The 13,377-nt window shown below is 39.6% G+C and overlaps 1 pseudogene across 1 annotated transcript; it reads left to right on the top strand.

The window, feature by feature from the left end:
* Positions 1–2,713: 2,713 nt before the first annotated feature.
* On the top strand, positions 2,714–12,453 carry LOC145519034 (tripartite motif-containing protein 26-like; annotated as a pseudogene). The gene is made up of 8 exons (XR_014063491.1): positions 2,714–2,725; positions 3,178–3,632; positions 5,472–5,567; positions 5,822–6,051; positions 7,573–7,595; positions 9,614–9,729; positions 11,049–11,081; positions 11,506–12,453. The product of XR_014063491.1 is annotated as a tripartite motif-containing protein 26-like (transcript).
* The last annotated feature ends 924 nt before the right edge of the window (positions 12,454–13,377 follow it).

Below are 13,377 nucleotides of genomic sequence, written 5' to 3'. Positions count from 1 at the left end.
GCAATAATACCAGTATGGTAATCCATACTGGTAATGGAGTGCCATGTTCTTCTTTAGAGGATCCTTCTGACCCAGGGATCAAACACACATCTCCTGCATTGCAGACAGATTCTTTACTGCTGCACTACCAGGGAAGCCCAAAGTCTTTGTTTCTCCTTAATAAAGGACAACTTCGTCAGACAGAAAATTCTCAATAGGTAATTGACATCTAATTCTTGAATATATCGTGCAACTCTTTCCTGGCCTATAGGATTTCTGCTAAGAAATCCACTGCTGGCCTAATAGGAGCAGCTTTTTAGTTTACAGTCTTCTTTTTTCTTGCTGATTTTAGGATTCTGTCCTTGTCTTATATTTTTGGCAGTTTTATTATAATGTGTCTTGGAGAAGATCGTTTCAGACGGAAGTAATAGGGTGATCTAATAGCTTTGTGAACTTGAATGCACAAATTTCTCCCAGGTTTAGGAAAGTTTTAGCCATCATTTCTTCAAATAGTTTTTCTGTCTCTGTCTCCATCTCTTCTCCTTCTGGAACTCCGAGGATTCAGATTTTGTTTCTTTTGATGGTGCTCTGTTGTTGCACACACATTTGTGATTAGCATATTTTCTTGGAAAAATAACCCCTTTATCATTATGTAATAGCCCTATTTATCCCTTGTAACATAGCTTGTTTTGAAGTCTACTTTATCTAATATTAACATAGCTACTCCAGCTTTATTTTGATTAGAGTTTGCTAGATGGTACACTCTTTCAATTCTTTTACTTTTAGAGATCTATATTATTACATTAACATTCTATTTGGAGATAGAACATAGTTTTGTCTTTCTTATAAACCAATTTGACAAATCTTTTAGTAGGTGTGTCTAAACTATTCACATTTAATGTAATTATTAACATTGTTGAACTTGGGACAACTATTTTATTATTTCTATTTGTGCTCTATTTTTTTTACTCTTCCATTTCATTTTTCTTGCCTTCTCTTATTTCTAATATTTTTAAATATTCCAAGTTAATCACCTGTTGGCTTTTGACTATATCTCTTCATAGTATTTTTGGGTGTTGGTCTCTAGGTTACAATATACATACCTTAGAGTTAAAAAGCTAATCAGAGTTAAAAGTTTGCAACTTCAAGTAAAATGTAGAAGCCTTACAACCATATAGATCACTTTCCCTATAATTGTCTTATGTATTACATCTATATAATCTCTCTAACGATGTTATAATTTTTGCTTCCAATTGTCCTACATATCTTAAAGAACTTGTGAGGTGTAAAATAAGCTACTGTATTTATCCAAATGTTTACCATTTCTGTTGCCCTTTCTTCTGTTCTCTTGTTATTGCTGAAGTTCCACGTGTCCCTGTGGAATTTCACATTAGCCTGAAGAACTTCCATTAGCAGTTCTTTTAGGGCAGGTTTACTGGTGATACATTTTCTCAGTTTTCTTTCATCTGAAAATATTTACATATTTTGCTTTCATTTCTGAAGGATACTTTACTGCTGTAGAACCCTGGATTGACAGGACTTTTCACAGCACTTTACAGATGTTTCTCCCACTGTCTGTTGGCCTTTATGGTTTCTAACAAGAAATGTGCCAACATCTGAATCATCCTTCCCCTCATTGTGATGTTATTATTTTCTGATTGCTTTCAAGATTTTTTTCTTCATCTTTGCTTTACAGCAGTTTGATGATGGTGTATTTGGGGTGGTTTTTCTTTAAGTTATTCTCTTTGGCATTTGCTGAGCTTCTTGAATCTGTAAATCTGTGTCTTTTGCCATACATACTTGAGAAGTTTTCAGCTAATTTTTTCTCTGTTTTTTTCCTTTACCAATTTCTTTTCCTTCTCTGGTACTCTAATGACATGAATGTTACACCTTTTAATATTTCATAAGTCACTGAGTTTCTGTTTTTTAGAAAAAAAATTCTATTATTAAGATTCGAAAATTTTATTGCACCTTCTTCAAGTTTATTGACTTTTTTTTTCTGTCATCTGCATGCTGCTGTTAAGGCCATGCAGTGAAATTTTTATTTCAGATATTCTATTATATAATTCAGTGACCAGATATGGGAAGTGGTAGTGAAAGAATGAGGTGTCTAAAATCACACCTAGGTTTTAGCTTGGGTAATGGGGTTGTTGTTGGTAGCTCTTACCAAGGAATAAGAACAGTGGGGAAAATAATGCAATTGGAGATGTGAATTTAAGCTGCAAGTGGTGACACAGTAGGCTTCTGTAGCTCCCTAGAATTTGCATTTCTGAGTAGAGGTCAGGGTTAGTGATAAAGTTGGTATGGTTTAAATCAGTGATTTTCAAATTATGGATTGCAATAGCTTATATCATGGCATCAATTTTGTGGGTTATAACCAGCATTTTAAAAATGGACTGCAGTTTTAAAAGTCAGTAAATGATATTGATCTAAACTTGTGTTTTAGTATGTGTGTGCAGATGCATATGCATGTGTTAATTTATTAGACTGGGATGTGAATGAGTTTCTAACTGTGATGTTTCCAAAAATGTTTGAAAACCATTAGTTTAAATCATAATGATGTTTACAAGGCAGCATATGAATAAAAGACCTATGGTTGAACCTAATGGTTTCTAATAATCTAAGTCTCATGTTCTCAGATAAGTTTTAAAATGTAGACCTAAAGGTTTTATAATTTTTTTGGCCACACCGTGTGGCATGTGGGATCTTAGTTCCCCAATCAGGGAACGAACCCATGCCCTCTGCAGTAGGAGTACAAATTCTTAACCACTGAACCTAAGCCCTAAATTTTTGTAATTCCTATTCTTTACTATTGAATCATTTGCAGCAAATATTTTCACTAAAGCTGATCTACTTAGAGTGAGGGAAATTCCTTAGACTTTACTGGGTATTTACTTTCCCAATACTATAATCTTCTAGAATACTCACCACTTAATTACACGTATTAGTACCCTTTAACATGTTTACAGAAAAGCTGACTACCTGAAACTAATACCAGTTTAGCTTTGCAGGCTGGAATCTGTTCTGAATGGTGGCCTGGAAGGAACTTTGGGTTTGGAGGGAAAAGGTTGGGAACAGTTTGAACATAAAAACTATTTTCTCGTGAGTTCCATTTTAATGTTGAATAAATTCACAATTTCTGTTTTTCCTTCGTATCGTCTTAGAAAGTCATTCATTTTGAGAAGGAACGCTCTGCAGGGTTTCAGCGTTGCTATCACGGCCGCTGCCTCTCCCCTGAGGAAACTGGAGGACGAGGTGCTGTGCTCTGTCTTGACTACTTGAAAGAGCCCGTTACCATTGACTGTGGTCATGTCTTCTGCTATCACTGCATCATTAAGGTCTGTGAATCTGCTCAGCAGCCATTAGATTGTTCTCTCTGCATGACAGCCTTTAAGAAAGAGAATATCTGCCATGGGTGGCAGATGGCTAGCATAGTGGAGAACATCTGGAGGATGAAAGTAGATGAGGAGAGACAACCCAGAGAGGACAGACCACCCGAGCAGAGAGCGGAGAAGCTGTGTGGGCAACATTTGGAGAAGCTGCATTACTACTGCAAGGATGACCAGCAGATACTGTGAGTCATGTGTCGGGAGTCCCGGGAGCACAGGCACCACGCTGCTGTTCTGCTGGAGAAGAATGCGCAGACTTGTCGGGTAAGAAGCTTGCTGGACCCCAGCTCTGTTCTTGGAGCCAAAAAAGTTCTATTGTACCTTCAAGATAAGGTCCAAAATTTTTTTAATAAACACTTTATTGAGGTATGATTGACACATAAAAAGCTGTCCGTATATTTACTGTATGCAACTTGATGAGTTTGGGGATAAGTATGTCACTACCATCAAGGCCAGAGACATATTCATCACCTCCCAAAGTTTCCTCCCACCCAATTTATTATTGTCTTACTGTGTGTGAGAAAGAGAGAAGAACACTTAGTGTAAGATCTATCCTGTTAGCAAACTTTAACTATACAACACAGTATTGTGATCTGTAAGCACTATGGTGTAGAGTGGATCTTCAGAACTTACTTGTCTTGCATAACTGAAACTTCTACCCTTTGACCATCACCTCCCCTTTACCCTCCCCTCCAGCTGCTGGCCAGCACAATTCTACTCTGCTTCTAAGAGTTTTAGATTCCTCCTACAAGTGAGATGATATGGTGTTTGTCTTTTGTGCCTGGCTTATTTCACTTTGCATAATGTCCTCCAGGGCCATCTGTGTGGTTGCAGATGGCAAGATTTTCTTCATTTTTTAAGGCCAAGTAAGATTCCATTGTATGTATATACCACACTGTCTTTATCCATTCATCCATTGGACATTAGGTTGTTTCCATAGCTTGGCTGTTGAGGATAATGCTGCAATAAACATGGGAGTGCAGATGTCTCTTCAAGATCCTGATCTCAATTCCTTTAGATAAATACCTAGAATTAGGATTGCTGGATCATATGATAGTTCTAGTTTTAATTTTTTGAGAAGCATCTATTGTGTTTTCCATGACTGTGCCAGTTTCCATTCTCATTAGCCCCCAGGGTTTCCTTTTCTTCACATCTTCACCAATACTTGTTATCTTTCATTTTTTTTAATAATAGCCATTCTAACAATTTTAAGGGGAAGGTTCAAATTCTGTAGCATGGTAAGTTCTTGGCAACATGTATTCTTTTAATTTGAATAATAAAACTGGCTTGTTTTCATATCTTTTATAATAGCAAGCCTGTCCCATTGCCTTGATGTTTTAGTTTCTGAAGCGTTTGATCAAGCCTCAACCAGCAGTATGGACTACTAGTGCTCTTGATAGCCATCTTGATACTTAGCTCCAAAGTGTGTACTTCATCTGTATTATAAAAATATTTTTGAGAATATTGCATCTTGTATGAATTTCCTTTCAGAATTTAATCTCAGGGAAAATATTATTTTTTTCTGACATACCAGTATTTTTCCTCCTGTCTGCTGAAGGATTACACGAATCACTATTTCCCTTTTATCCTTGGTTAACAAGGCTCTTAAAATCAACTTAGTCATTCACTCAGTGATTTGGAGATAGTATATGTATTTTCCTTCATTATTTTGTGTTGATTTTCTTTTTTATATCTATGTTATCAATTAATTTTAATATAAATTATCTAATTTGTGGTAGAAAGAAGCAGTGTAAATATAAAAACTACACTATAAGTCTTAGTAGTTATAATGATAATAAATTTTATTTTATCTCACTTATTTCTCTTCCAGTTTTATTGAGATGTAATTGACATACAGTACAGTATAAGTTTAACATGCATTTTATCTCACTTCTGAGAAACTACTCGAAGCTAACATAGCACTCACTTTGTTTCTTCTTCATTAACTAGGATGGAAACTATTCCAACCTAGTTATCTTATAATACTACATAAGATCAAAGAGTATCTGATTTCACTCTGAAATCATTTTGCAGGTGTCTTTTCTTATTAAGGGCATTTTCATCTTCATCTTGAGATTATTCATGTTTTTTTTCCCCCCATAGGGTAAAATTCTAAACCATCTGAAGATTCTGAAGGGAGACAGGTACAGGATTCAGAATTTTCAGTCTACAGGAGAAGATGAGATTCAGGCCCTGCTGGTACGAGAAGTTTTGGAATGTTTCATCCAGTTTTTTGAATGTTCTGTGTACCTGTGTTGGGTGGGAGACAGAGTGTGTGTGTCTGTGCGTGTATGTGTGTGTGTGTATGTTGGGGGGGGATAATGAGTGATAAGGAGAAGGAGGGTGTGCTAGAAGGGATTCTTGTTCTGAACTTATCCCTAGATCTCACAAACGTTCTGGTGTTTTCCAGCTTCTTAGGAGAAACCCTCTTTGTCTTTCTTCCTTTACTGTAGGCAAAATTCCAGAGCCACAAGCAAGACATAGCATCAGTGTTTGAGCAGGGCCATCAGTTCCTGAGAACAAGGGAGCAGCACCTGCTGGAGTGGCTGGAGGGAACGGAGCACAGCTCACTGAGGGGAGGAACAGCCATGTCACCAAGGGCTCTGAGGAGGTCATCCAGCTGGAGACCCTGATTTCTGAGTTAGAGAAGAAGGCTCGGCAGCCGGCACTTGAACTTTTGCAGGTGAGGGACCAGGTAAATTGTACCTCTTGCTCCAGGCTGCAGTCTGGCCCCTCCATTAGCATGAGATTTGGACCAGGAGTCAGGAGAGACAAGGTTTTGTTCTCATTTGTTGAGTTCGTTGACAGGTTAATTAGCAAACCAATAGGTTGTAAGTCTAAAATCACAGTGAGCAGTATGCACAGATGTTACACTGAGATAGTAAGATCTGTCAGTCAATTCAGTTCAGTCTCTTAGTCGTGTCTGACTCTTTGCAACCCTGTAGACTGCAGCACACCAGGCTTCCCTGTCCATCACCAACTCCTGGAGCTTGTTCAAAATCATGTCCATTGAGTTGGTCATGCCATCCAATCATCTCCTCTGTCGTCCCCTTCTCCTCCTGCCCCTGTTCTTTCCCAGCTTTGGGGTCTTTTCCAATCAGTCAGTTCTTCGCATCAGGTACCCAGAGTATTAGAGCTTCAGCTTCAGCATCAGTCCTTCCAATGAATATTCAGGACTGATTTCCTTTAGGGTTAACTGATTTGATCTTGCAGTGCAAGGGACTCCCAAGAGTCTTCTCTAACACCACAGTTCAAAGCATCAGTTCTTCGATGCTCTGCTTTATGGTTCAACTCTCACATCCATACATGTACATTTATAATTATAAGAAATAATTGAGTGTTAAATCTTATGATCAGACTGGAAGCCACAGGAATTCTGGAAAAGGCTAGTCAGGGAAGGCTTCATGGACGAAGCAGCTCTTAATGGTAGCCTTGGGGAAAATGTGAAGATTTATGTTAGAGGAGTTGAACATTCCATTTGTGGAGGTGCATTGGTTAAAATGAAACACATGAATGTGATGATAAACTTAATGAGTATGATAATAAAAAGGTGGGTGTAGGTACAGCATGCATGTCAGTCCTGTCCAACTCTTTGCGACCCCATGGACTGTAGCCCACAGGCTCCTCTGTCCATGGGATTTTCCAAGCAAGAATACTAGAGTGGGTTAGCCATTTCCTCCTCCAGGGGATCTTCCTGACCCAGGGATTGAACCTGAGTCTCCTGTGGCTCTTGCACTGACAGGAGGATTCTTTACCACTGGCCACCTGGGAAGCCTGCAGGTGCTGAGGAAGAGCGTTTGGAAGATAGGAAGGTACATAGAGTGAAAGGGGCTACCTTGCTGGAGGAGTCAGCTTAAGTGAGGAAGAAGTTAAAGGGAAGATGGACTAGGGAAGATGGGGCCAGCTGAGTAGAGGCCTTCGAAGGCATTCGGAGATTTCAGTCTTAATCTGATAGACAGTAAGAGTCTTAACAGATTAAGGGAGTTTTCCTGGAGAGGATATTCTAGACTCAAATGGAGGAAAGGAAGGGGAAACGTGTGTCCCCATAAACTGATACCACAGTGAATAGCACAGGTCCAAGCCCACCAGAAAATTCTCTGTACAGCCCTATTGTGTACCCATTCCCAGCGAGCTCATCGTAAGGAACGGTGTCAGCTCCTGGGAACCTTATTTCCATGACAGTCTGTCTTCTCTTCCTTTCTAGGACCCAAGTGACATAACAAGCAGGTAAGTGCTGCTTGCTTTATATTTTTAACCACTTAGGTGTTCCTTTGTTTTTTCTTTCTGTCACCATAACTTATCGAAATTTGGCAAGGGCTGAAAGGGGTTATTTGGAAGAAGAGAGGGTCTTCTAGAAAGTGTAATATGAAAGGTATTCTATAGAACGTCCTAGAAAAATTATTGTCTTGGAACTTAGGATGGTAAGAGGACAGGGAGAATTGAAATGGGAGGAGATTATGGCAGAGTATTTGAAAAAGTTTAAAATACACATTTGTTGCTAAGACTCTGTGTCCTTTTGTTCTTTTTATTCCTATTCGGTTCCCAGCTGCCTCTCCTGGTTGCACTTCCTCACATCTTGTAGAGCACGTTTCTTCATCAGATTGTCGTCCATGCTTGTTAGTGATGGTTTCCTGCTCTCTGCTGGATCATAAGAAGAAGATACTTATATGAGTCACAGAGATAATGGTTTCTTTGGCAGTGGTTCTCAGCCAATGTGTTAGGCATTAAACACTGACAGTTTTCAAAAACCATACCCATAACGATATGCAGAAGCTTTGAACAGAGATAAAAGCCAAGTATTTTGAGAATACACAGTTCATCCCAGAGACACCCAGGACTGTAGGCATAATCTGAGCATTTACCATGGACCAGTTACCAGGTAGAAAGGAGATAGGATGCCAGATTCTGGCTGGGGAGACCAGACAGAGACAGCTGGAGATGAGTGATTATCTCATGATAATGAGGGAGATACAGAATGTGTAAGACTTCTTACCCTAGAGTATTTTGTCTGATATCAGTAGTTACTCTAGTTTTCTTTTGATTAGTGTTTGCATAGTATTGAACTTTATATTCTTTAACTTTCAACCTATCTGGGCTGTTATTTTTATGTATCTCTTATAAGCATCATAAAACTTTGTTTTCTTTTAAAATAAATTCATCTGATACTTTTTAATTGAAATATTTAGTATGTATAGCTCCTGGAAAACCACCACTTTCATTTATATTTTAAAAAGTATTTGCAGTGTTTGTTTATAGCTGAATGTGTTTTGTTTATATCTATTTTTGCCTTCTCTCCTTGCCTTTCTCTTTTTTCTTTTTTTTATTATTTTATATTTTTGTGTGTATATATTTATGAGCCTTGTTTTTGTCATATGCTATAATTTCTAGTCCACAGTATTTTTTATTGTTTTCTAGATATTTCAAAAGTTTAAATTTCATTTGCTATTTAATATAAGACTTGTTTAAAAAAGAGGACATCTGTCAATGGTGCTGTGTTTTTTTTTTTCTAACAGTTTTATGTTTCATAGTTTTTACATTTTGTGATCAGACAAGTGTATTGCCATTTCTACTATCTTGGACTTTATCGAGGCTTTCTGTATTGTGTGTTTTAAATTTTTGGACAGTTCTATGCACTTGAAAATAAGGTACATTCTTTGTGTTCTTGGACTAGGACTGATATATCTCCATGAGGTTTTCCTTAGTAATTTTGTTATTTAAGTATTTTGTTTTGATACTTAAGAGGGCCCGGATAGCTCAGTCAGTAGGTCGGTAGGTCGAACATCAGACTTTTAATCTGTTTAAGTCCCTGTTCACGCATAGCTCTAGGCTTTTGGGCTTCCCCGGTGGCTCAGTGGTAAAAAAAATCTCCTGCAGGTTGATTCCTGGGTCGGGAAGATGCTCTGGAAAAGGGAATGGCAACCCACTCCAGTATTCTTGCCTGGAGAATCCCATGGACAGAGGAGCCTGGCAGGCTACAGTCCATGGGGTCGCAAGTCAGACGACTCAGCAACTGAACCACCATAAATGACATATTGGTGGACAGAGAATCCTTGGATCATGGCCTTTTCTTCAGATCTCTATATTCTTCTCTCTGACTCTGATGTCGAAACCAGCCACTTGGAAGAGCAGCTTTTACTATCTGCCTCTTTGGTCCATTATTGGTATTTGTTCGCATGCGTGTACGCTGACGGTGGGAAACCGTGCCATTCTCTCTGGAGTACTTACTGTGGCTTCATTATCTCTAGATACCCCCGGAAGAAGTTCTGGATTGAAAAGCCTATCAGTCCTGCAATCAGAAAACGGATGGAAGAATTTTCAGATAAACTTCTTTGTTTAGAGAAAGGACTCAGAGAATTCCATGGTAAAGGAGGGAGTTCTGAGCCTAGAAAGCCTTCTTTCTTTCTCTGTAATGTTTCTTTAAGTTTTGATCGTGGCTGCACCTTCTCAGAGTTCCTGCATGTCATTCACACGAGGCAGGGACCCTGGGGAGGAAATCTAAGTCCAATCCATGGAGGCTTTCCATGTGATCGTCTAAGACTGTTCCATAATATAGAATCATAGTTAATAGGTCTCAGAGTTGGTAGAAATATATTTCATATCTAACAGTGAGGTAAAAGAAGATTGGGAGGCTATGGAAAACAGTATGGCATTTCCACAAAAATTTAAACACGTAATTACCATATGATCTAGCATTCCCACTTCCCAAAGAATTAAAAGCAGGCCCTCAAAGAGATATTTGTACTCTCATGTTCATAGCAACATTATTCACAATGGACAGAAAGTAGAAGCAACGCAAATGTTCATCACTGGATGAATGAAGAAATAGAATGTGGCATATGCAGACAATTGAATACAAAAAGGAAGGAAACTGTGACACATACTCTAACATGGATGAACCTCAAGGACAATATGCTAAGTGAAATGAGCCAGTCACAAAGAGACAAGTACTATGTGATTCCATGTATGAGGCCTCTAAAGTAGTCAAATCCATAGGAACAGAAAGTAGATTAGAGGTTGCCAGGTTAGAGAGGAGGGGGAAATGAGGAGCTGTTGTTTAATGAGTACAGAGTTTAAGTTTTAAAAAATGCAAAAGTTCGAGAAACTGGTTGCACAACAATTTAGATACTCTTAACATTAATGAACTATACACTTAAAAAATCATAGAGACAGTAAATGTTATGTGTTTTAACCACAAGTGAAAATAAAATTAAAGAATAGTGAGAGAATGACACTAAGGTGTCTTTGAGAGTGGAGAGAAATAGTGTGGTTTAGGACTAGAAGTTTAGGACTCAGTTTAAAAACAGGTGGTATGCCCAAAGGTACTCTTTAATGAAGCACCAGGTGGGTTCAGCACGTGTTGCCATGGATATTCACATGAACCTGTTTACACTGGACAGCTGTGGGTGTCTCCTGAATTAATTCCTCTGTCTCACTTGAACTGTCATGATCCCCTGTTAACTGTTGAGTTGTATGAGATACCATAAGAGTTTGACCGAGAAGCTGTGGTGTCAGAGCTGCTTACTGTCAGGAATTCCCCGGTGGTCCAGTGGGTAGGACTCAGTGCTTTCACTGCCGTCCGCCTGGGTTCAATCCCTGGTCTTCCTGAAAACTGAGCGGTGTGGCTAAAGAAAAAAAAAAACAAGAAAGAATTGCTCTTCTCCTTTTGTTCTTTTACTCTAGGAAAATTGATGAGGGATCTGGAATATAAGACAAGTGAGTATCTGGAGGGGATAGTGGCTGAAGTTTGCAAATTACCACCTTCCTGTGAAGCTCTTATTACATATGGGTCAGCCCGTTTCTTTTAAAGAGGAAGGTCTTCTGTGACTAATGTATCCAAATTCTTTATCCTGAGTTCAGAACCATAAACCTTTCCCCAAATTTGCTCAGCTGTAGTGATCCCAGTTCTTATCTTTTTTTCCTCTCCAGTCTCATCGCACTGCCTGAGGTCTTGAATTTTCTGTGTTCTTTATACTCTCTAGATATGGTTGCTAATAGTGTGAACACAAGGTCAAAAGCAGTCTTTGTCCTGGTCCCTGAGTAGTCTCCCATCATTGTCATAAAGGCCCCCAGATTCTATGGGACAAATCTCATTTGATATCTTTTGTGATGCCACACCTTTGTCTCCTTGTCCCCACAGTAAGGATTATTCTGAATTCCCAGACAGCCAATGGCTACCTCTCAGTGTCTCCAGATGGGAAGAGTATGATGTTCACTGGCTTGCGGAAGAACAAATACCAGCGTGGTCAGCAATTTGATCCAGAGCCCGGGGTGCTGGGCAGTAAGGGCTTCACATGGGGCAAAGTGTACTGGGAAGTGAAAGTGGACAGGATCTGGTGGGAAGCAGAGGAGGAAGAAGATGCAATGAGATACAGGGCTGCAAGCAAGAGGCGTGTTTGGCAGTAGAGATCTTGGTGGATTTATAGGCATCACTGATGGGTATCCTTCTCCTGGATATAGAGAGGAGAATGAGGAGTTGGAGGAAGAATGGTCTCAGGAAAATGGAATATGGCCAAAATTCTGCCTGGTGGGGGTGGCAAGAAAGTCAGTGGTGAGAAGGGGATTTCTCAACTTCATCCTCGAGGAGGGGTTCTGGACTCTGCAGCTAGCCTCAGCTGGGGTGTCTATATACACCAGCCCTGAGCCCTGCCAGATCCAGTCCTACTGTCACCGGCAGGTTGGAGTTGCTCTGGATCATGATGGTGGGAAGGTAACCTTTACCAATGCCAGAACTCAAGAGTTCATCTATGAATTCTCGTCTGCCTTCACTGGGAGCATTTTCCCTTTCCTGTGGCTTAACTGCATGAGATCCAGACTTACACTGAGACCCTGAGAGAAGACCTCCTGGGCACATCCCCATGTTTTTTCATTTACCCTTTGTTCCTTTTCATCATTCCCAGCTCTCTGCCTCAGCTGGATGGTCCTGCTGGGTTTCTGAATGCACTCAGATGACCGGAGCATTATGGCAGTCATGAGTATCTTGTCCTAGCTGCTTTGTCTCTGAAATAGGGACGGTAATAGTTGATCTTTCTCTAAGGGGAATGGTTGGAATGTCTTTAATGTGTTTATTAAAATGTGTGTTAACTCATTTATCTCTTCTGTTGCCTTTGATTTGGTTCTTCACCTGCCACTGAGACAAATGTATGAGAACGAGTGACTGACTGTATTACAGAATCTCAGCTCCTGCAACAACAAGTAATTGATGACAACATCCATATCGATTTCTGAAGCACCTTTTGTGTCCCATAATTTCTCTTGCCATCCTTCTAAGCAGTTATTTTTGTTCCATCACTCAATCATGTCCGACTCTTTGCATCTCCATGGACTGCAGCATGCCAGGCCTCCCTGTCCTTCACCATGTCCCGGAGTTTGCTCAAACTCATATCCATTGAGCAATGATGTGATCCAACCATTTCATCCTCTGTCACCCCTTTCTCCTTCTGCCCTCAATCTTTTCGCAGCATCAGGGTCTTTTCCAAATTGTCTAAGCAGCTGAGGAAACGGTAAATATTTGAGTTCATAACTGTTTAACGTTTGATACACTATGAGATTTGAGATATCTGGTGTAAGAATTCCTTTATTTATCTGCCATGTTCTGCTAATTTTTGCAGTGGGAAGGCGAGAGGGGAAGCCATGTAAGGTTCAGGTGTATATGAGTTTTTGGAAGTCACTTGGTTCTGAAGTCATGTCTTATGTCAGCTGTGTTTTGAGATGGTAGAAATAGATACTCAGCTTAATGTTAAATTAGTAGTCTTACATATAAGCAGCAGAAAACGAATTGGCTGATTTTAGAAAAAGGGAAATTAATTTTTTAAAAAAGGGAAATTAAACATCACTGGGGCATGTGGAGTGCAGAGATGGAGGGATATGTGTACCTGCCTGCATGCAAATTCTGGAGGTGCATCCACATGACCCCCAGAGAGGTGGGAGCTGCAGTGAGAGGGGGAGGAGGTGGAGTCAGCAGGACTTGAGAGGATTGTTGAATTGTCAGGTTATAAACAGAATACATCAT

The sequence above is a fragment of the Giraffa tippelskirchi genome, chromosome 8 (genome assembly GCF_054371585.1).
Source record: "Giraffa tippelskirchi isolate mGirTip1 chromosome 8, T2T-mGirTip1v1.2.pri, whole genome shotgun sequence".
NCBI classification, from domain to species: Eukaryota; Metazoa; Chordata; class Mammalia; order Artiodactyla; family Giraffidae; genus Giraffa; species Giraffa tippelskirchi.
This window is presented reverse-complemented; position numbering and strand designations above follow the sequence as displayed.